The sequence below is a fragment of the Poecilia reticulata genome, chromosome 10 (genome assembly GCF_904066995.2).
Source record: "Poecilia reticulata chromosome 10, P_reticulata-male-v2, whole genome shotgun sequence".
Lineage (NCBI taxonomy): Eukaryota > Metazoa > Chordata > Actinopteri > Cyprinodontiformes > Poeciliidae > Poecilia > Poecilia reticulata.
Window position 1 is genome coordinate 3,729,306 of NC_088839.1, and position 8,006 is coordinate 3,737,311.

The following is an 8,006-nucleotide window of genomic DNA, read 5'->3' on the forward strand; positions in this document are numbered from 1 at the left end:
CTAACTGATAATCTGTGCCAAAACTTCAAAAATTGGTGTCAACCAGAAGCCTGAGCTGTTTTGCAAATTTGAATTGGGAAAGACCTGCGTAAAGATGGTTTTTAACAAGCTACGGCACAAGTTTTAAAATGTAAAATCTTGTATCATTTTCCTTCCACTCCATAACTGAAAACTATTACTGTTAGTCTATAGCATAAAGTTCCAGTAAATTACAAACATTCATATTTTTAAGGTGGTTTTTACAGGTTTTTACTGGAACACAGTTAACTAGATTTAAATGAACTTAGCTAAGGACACTCCCCTAATTTGAATGCAGCAGAGAAGGGAAATGCGCCCTCCCTTTAAAAGTATGGGACCCAGAACCTTAACTTCAGATTGCTACCCGTGACGCTGTCTCCGGGGACCGGATATATATATATATATATATATATATATATATATATATATATATACAATAACAATTTTTGTTGTAAATGTGTTGCTAAGAGATGACCGCATTTTCTGGTAACCAAGTGTCACGAAGTAAACATCTTATTTTTACTTTTGAAAAGTAAAAATTATAAGGCAATGATTAAACATTAGCACAAACATTAACTTTTCCCTAAAATATTTTTTTTAGCTATTTTGTTTACTTATTAGCCATGTTTAGGACACTCAATGGAGGAAGTCAATGTAAGACAACATGCTAGTTATACCACACATGCCACTGGAAGCATTTGGCTAATTTTAGCTTACACTGGACGAAAAGTGGGATTTTTGACCCTGTATTCTGACGCGAATGCAGCTAGTCAGCGACAGATATCGACAGCAATCGACAGTTGGCGTGGCAGCGCAGTGGGGAGGTGCGGGAAGTAGAGCTTAGCGACTCTACTTAACATGTGAATAGCAACAGGAGACCCACGTGAATTGTCAGTCATTGGATGAAAAAACTGACATCACTATTTATTACTTACATGTGATTGGTTGGTAGATATCTCCCTATTGGACACACTAGACCTTTATAATCACAGGCCTGGTTAAGCCCCTCCCTAATAAATTATAAAAAATAACTCAGAAATAAAAATACACCCAGCACAAGGCATAAGTTTATATTTTTTATTTTTGTTGAAAAAGAAATATGTACATACATGCATATAACACACATCTACAAATAAAGAAACCAAAATTATATAAAATAAAACACATCTACAAGAAACCACACATATACATAAAAAAACATCTACAAATAAAGAAACCACACATAAAATAACACATCTATAAATAAAAAAGAACTTCAGTTTAAAAAAAATAAAAAATAGATTACAGCACAAAATGCTTGTCTACTTCTGGGCCGTGTGGTGGTGGCTTTCTTTCTGAGCATGATCCAACATACAAACGCTTATGACGCAACATGCTGTATTTAGGGTTAGCTTCAAGTCTCTCTTGTAGTTTGGAGCAGAGGTTGCCGAGCTCCTGGCTGCGGAAACTTGGTGGACTCACAATCCAGCCCGATACACCCTCGAAGACGCCATCCTCTTCATCAGACATGAGGTCAATGGTGACACCTTCCCAAAAGGAAATCTCCTCTGCTGCCAGGACGCTCTCCCTCGCCTCCAGCAGCTGTTGACACAGAACAGACATTAAATCATAAAGAATCTTTATGAAAACATATTGTTGAAACTATACTGACATTTTAAGTGTTTTGGTTTAGAAACACCAAATAGGGGGAGGTGCAATCCCTTTGTCATTGAAAACTATGGCTATTTGGTAAAGTATCAACTCCTGAATATCATGTGAATAAACATGATATTTAACAAAACATTGATAAAAGTACTTAAGTGATTTGTCATTAACCATTGAGGCTACATTAAAATTATTGCACACCATCTTGTCCCAAAATGTTACAGCTTCTTAAGAAAATGTAATGTTATTTTTCTTTTCACTGCTGATTGCATTCATACACACATATACAAACATGCATGCAAAACTGATGCATTTGATGCAATTGTGACATCTCTAGTAATAAATCTTACCTGCTTCTTTCTTTAGCTACATCGACTCTGACTAAAACCTCTTGCCGAAAGCCCTCAATCTCCATGCGCACGGCAGAACAAGGTGTCAATAGCTGACGAAAATCCCATTTTTCGTCCTGTGTTATACACTAATTTTAACATACTGAATGAAGTAAGTCCATGTTTCTAGACATGTTTGTGACACTCCACATGATGTTGAGTACATTGTAGCTTACTTTAGCATTGATGCTAATTTTTAGCATCAGAACTCTGGGTTCCAACCGACGGGCACACTTTGGCAGGTCCCATTTAAATTTCTTCAGAAATTTTCTAGTTATTAACTTTTCATTTTTTAGAATTTAAAGACAGTTTCAATCTGTAGAGACTCACACAGAGAGAAAAACAGCAGTTTGACAATTTTATTGGACCGAGAATTTGGCGCTCGGACACCGGCAGAAGATGTGCGTGCTGAGAATCGTCGCGAGCTTGGAGGATGATCGGCTCGAACGAAGCTCAGGTAGGTCTTCCCCCGGGCCCAGTCACTGGTGGTGGAGTGGAGCTTGGAGAGGAGTCTTGATGGAACCTGGAGGCATCTGAGAGGCTGGTGGTGGAAACGGGGAGGAGGTGGGTTGTAGCACAGCTGAATCCGGTGGATCTGTGGTTGCTTCGTCTTTTAAAGGAGCTCTTGCAGGGTGATTGGATCGAGGTGGAGCGGTGGCGTGTCCAGGTTGGCTGAGGCGAAGGCATGGTGATAGCTGGTGCCGGTTTAAGGTGAAGAGTCTTACAGGTTGAATTAACACTTAGGGCTGCATATCATAATACTGCCAGACAGAAAGGGAAAAAAAACAAAGGTCCAGGGAACCTGGACTTTGATTTCATAAACGTATGAAGTGACATATCAGCTTATGTTATTACTATTACCCACATTGTGTGATGATTTGGCGTTGAGCCAAATGTTTTTTCATGTTTCCGATGGTAGTATAGCTTTTCCAAATGAATCTGTTCCACTTGGATAACTGATTCCATTTCTCTGAGCCAGTGTTGAAAACATGGTGGATTTCCAGGACTGTAGCATGAGTGTTTTAACCTATGCTCAATGTATGAGTTTGTGGGTTAATAAAAACAATTAAACTTCTCGTGTAGAGAATAAAAAATACAGATTGTACCTGTTTCTGTGCATCGACACCAGAACTTTAGAAAAGCCACCAGTTAAATGTATAGCCTTTAAAGCAACGTCATTTTAAGACAGCAGGGTTTGAATTGAGCTTCAGTCAGGCTAAAAAAAACAAGGAAAACACCAAGTATCCTGGAGAGATGACAGCAACAAAATTGAAAGAGAGAAGGGAACATTGGCTGAAAGTTTCGGCGACATGATAGCCTTTCCTTTCTTACGTGAATGGAAAGAAGACAGATGGCAGATAGGAAAGCTTGGATCAGAGAAGCAATCTGCTATTCACGTTATCTACAGTATAAGTCTTTCAACCAGCACATTCAGCTGCTAACCTCGCCGCTGTGGTTTGTGACTGATATTCTATCACTACCCACTCAGAAAAAATAAACCCTCTCAGACAAAAAGTGATGACTTGCATATCAGTGGCTTTCACTGACAGAATGGCCCTTAATATTACAGCCTCTCAGAGAAAAGATAGCTGGCTTCATTTTAGCTTCTTAGCGTATGCTGTTCCAATAGATAATACACTTTATTTTTAGATGAGTCTTAACAAGCTATAAGCAGTTAGCTGTAGAAGTGGATTTTAATGCACACAGTCACCTGAGGAGGAATACCTGTGGTCTTCTTTCATGGAGGTCTGTTATTTCACCTGGATACCAGGCTGTCGGAGGAGAAACTGCAATACCCCATACAGCCTTAGATTCTCAAAGAGTTACAAGTGTTTTCACAAAAAGAGCAAGTGTTTTTCTACGAATATGATAAGCATGCTGCATTTTGCTACAGAATAAAGGTAATTAATGGAGGGAAGCAACTAAAAATATTTTTACTTTTACTTGTTAAGCCAATTCCACTCAGTTTGTTCATATGGCGCCAATTCACAAATCTTATCTCAAAGCACTTTACAAACAAATTATTTGAATTCAGTGTAAAACATTCCAATTGTTTTGTACTGAATCAAACTGTACAGTTATCAAACTGTACAGTTTGATCAATTAAGTATTCAAAGTAGAAAAAAAAAGTTTCAGTTTATGGAAACCCAGCAGATTGCATTCAGTTGCAGCATTCACTCCTCCTGGACCAGCATATAGCGCTTGACTGTACACCAATCCCTGATACCAAGCATGGATGTAGCGATAGTGGAGAGGAAAACCTCCCTTTCCTCTGAACAATAGAGGATTGTATATGGAAATACCCATGTATTTCCAGATATTTCTGAAAAATCTCAGACCTCAGTGCACATCATCTTTCTCTCATTGCTGTTAATACTGTGAATGAGGTAGCGATATGAATCGCGGAAATATCGGAGACAACAAATAGCCCTCTCATGGTTTTCGAATACGTGTCATGGTACCTGAACGGGAAGGAATCGTTCGAAGTGCTTTTTTTGTGAGAAACAGGCTGGCTTAAACAGTCTGGCTTAAATACTCTATGTGTCACTCACAACTGCAGGGGATTCATAATTAGTTACAAAACACAGAGCAGAGCAGCTGCTTAGGACTACAAACACACCATATCTGTAATTCTTTCTATGGCAAATACTCAGTTAAAAGAGGCCTGAGCAGCATGTCAGAACTACAACATGGCGGAACTGCCAGTTACTACAGAGGAGGACTTGGCTGGTATTCAGAACTACTTGTGTTTTGAGCATACATAACTGATTTAACCCAATTACTATTACATATGGGATTAGTGTGGCCATTTCAAATTAAGCTTAGTAAAAATTTCAAAATAAAAGCCTTGACTATTTTTACATCATGTAATTGCTCTTTTGGGCATTAGGCAACTGGTTTAACCAAACCACTGTTACACATGGGATTAGTGTTGCCATTTCAAATGAACCTTACTGAAAATTTCAAAATAAAAGCCTCAATAATCCTCTCAGGTAAGTGCAACACCGTAGGCTGTGCAATGACATTACCTTTTATTATCTTTTTTGCCGTAGGCAGAGCAAGAATATTAACCTTTATTTGAATTTTTTCTCAGGTAATGGCACTGGTTTGCACAAGCCAGTGCATTAGCATTAGCATTTCACCTAAAATAAGCTTTTTGCTCATTTTCTTACTTATTAGCCATGCTTACTATACTGAATGGAGTAAGTCAATGAGAGACACCAGGCTTCTATTGCCCCACATGCTACTGATAGCATTCATGCTAACATTAGCATTTTAGCAAATTTTAGCTGCTGCATTAATTTTAACATACTAAATGGTACACGTACAGCTTAGTCAACATGCTTCTGACTCTCCACAGGTTATAAACTACATTGCAGCTTTCTTTAGCATTAGTGCTAATGTTTAGCATCAGAACCGACGGGCACACTTTGGCAGACCCCGGTTAAATTTCTTCAGAAATTTTCTAGTTCATAATTGTTACATTTCCATAGAATTCTCCATGTCGAATTCGGTAAAGTATTTTGAAGTACATGGAGCTTTAATGGTTCCTTACACATAATAATGCCTTGCGTTACTGGTGTTCATGATTTACAGATGACAACAATAAGCTTCCACTAGTGTTATGTCATAATTAGACTGGTTCTTTCACCATAGCTTCCTGTTCTCCCAGTATATTTCTGCTCCCTCCATTTTTACAGGGCCTGTTGTTAAATGTCTGAGCAGGTGTCATTTATTGAGAAGCTTTGTCCGTTGGTATCATTACCTTTTAATGCTTTTAACACACTCAACAACAAGCTCATATTTATTATGTTTATGTGCTTGGTGGGTATGCTTCCTAGTGATATGATTAATAGGCTTTTAAATGTGGTGAAATGAATTCACTCTGGGTTGGTGAAACTGAACCTGTGTGTCCGTTCCCATCACGCTGTAACCGTAACAGCTGCATGAAGTGTCTAGTGTGTGACCTTTAACCTCACTGTGTGACTGCAGAAATCTATTGCATTGCTGAATTTGTGATCACCAGTATCACTGTTAGCATCCTGAAACACAGATAACTACAGCACAAAAAGACACTGTGGCTTCCTGTATGTAAATTAGCTCCATGCCTCCACATATCAGAGGTAGATGTCCCCAGGGAGATAATGGTGAGGTGACAGGTCAGGAGTCTGAAGGATGGGATAAAGAGTTAAGAGGTTCAGTGAGAGGACAGCACTCTGGCTGATTGGTTGTGGTCCCATGGGAGGGGGAGTGCACTGAGACATGACATCATCCCTTCCCACAGGAGAGAAACGGACAAACTGAGAAAACGAGAAGGGTAGAGGTCAGAGTGCAAATGCATGACAGCGACATCACTATTTGCATAAGGGCAAAAAAAGCCTACCATAAATTATCAGACAGTAAAATGTAGAATTCACAGCATAGATTCATTTGGTTTGTTACTATCATCAAATAAAGAAGGCATGTGTTAAAAGTAAACTGATATTTTGAATTTGTAAAGACTTTGCCTGCAGTAGCTTCAGAAAAGAATTAGATGATGTGAATTAACTCATGCTGATCAAATAAATATTGAGAGTCCATGGAAAATTAAATTAAATGCAGCCGTAATAAAATCAAGTTTTTGTCTGCCTGAACTGAAGTCACCTGAAGGAATTAGACAAGTTGAATTTATTCATGATCTGCATGAAGCTCTTTTCAGTTTTTTATTTGCATAAAATGTTTTGAATCATGTATAATTTTCTTTCCACTTCACAATGGTATACCATTCTGTGTTGGTCTTTCACATTAATTGATGAATGATGATCATGACCTACTTATGAAATCAATTCATGCTTTATTAGGACACTCAAAGATGTTTCACAATGAAATCAGTCATTCCCATTCACACACACATTCCCACGCTGATGAGGATAAGCTACTGGATTGTAGCTACAGCTTCTCCGGGGCAATCTGACGGGAGTGAGGCTGCCTTACCATCTCCATCTGCCCTCTGAGCTCCACCAGCATGTGGATCTTAGTTAGGAATGCTTAGCAGATAAACTATGAACATCTATCCATTACTGTAAGTAGTTTCTTTAAGTTTTACATACAGTACATGTCTGACAGCGATCACTCCTGTTTTGTCCAGTGAAATTATTAAACTAAGGTTCTGTTGATGATCAGTCATTGTTGAATTCATGACTTCATGAAAAAAAAACTATATATATATATATATATATATATATATATATATATATATATATATATATATATATATATATATATATATATATATATATGCTGTATATATATATAAGGCCAGGCTGGTTTGAATAGCTTTTTTCCCTCCATAAAGGAAGACTTCTCTTTTTTTCTTATTTCATCTTCATCTAAAATCACAAATTGCTTGACTATTCTGAACTTGAACAAAAGCAAAAACAGATTTTCAAACACTTTTTTATAGAACTGTATGGCAGCAATGAGAATAGAACATTGTGAGGTGATGAGGAGAGATAGCTGCCTTTTTTTCACAGTCTTTTTATATCCCAGTAAATCACGGGGGGATTTCCCTCACGCTGTAGTAAACCTGCAGCAAACATTTCAGCTTTTATGACTAACTGCATGTTGGGGGTGACGTGTCTCATGTTCAGGAGCTCCACACCACCAGTACTCTGCTTCAGAATTACAGCATAATGTAGGTCGTAAACTACCAGACACACTCCTACACTTCTTTAAGTGTGAGTAAAGTAGTTTCTAGCCTATGCAGAATTATAGTTGCAATTACTTTATTGAAGCAAGAGCAACATAAAACTTCAGTGTCCTGTATTTTCACACCTCCCAACACACGACAGGATCTTGCTCTTGAATGTACAGCTTAGATTTTTAGTATGTTGTGTTTGGAATGTTCTTTACTCCATGAATATTTGTACAGTCATGAGACGCTCTATGAAACTCTGTGTGTTCCTCTGGCATGTT

The 8,006-nt window shown here is 38.1% G+C and overlaps 1 long non-coding RNA gene across 1 annotated transcript; it reads right to left on the minus strand.

The window, feature by feature from the left end:
• Positions 1–1,290: 1,290 nt before the first annotated feature.
• Positions 1,291–2,126, minus strand: LOC145553250 (uncharacterized). The gene is made up of 2 exons (XR_014089546.1): positions 2,013–2,126; positions 1,291–1,599 (listed from the first exon to the last, which is right to left on the minus strand). It is a non-coding gene; the product is annotated as an uncharacterized LOC145553250 (long non-coding RNA).
• Positions 2,127–8,006: the final 5,880 nt, after the last annotated feature.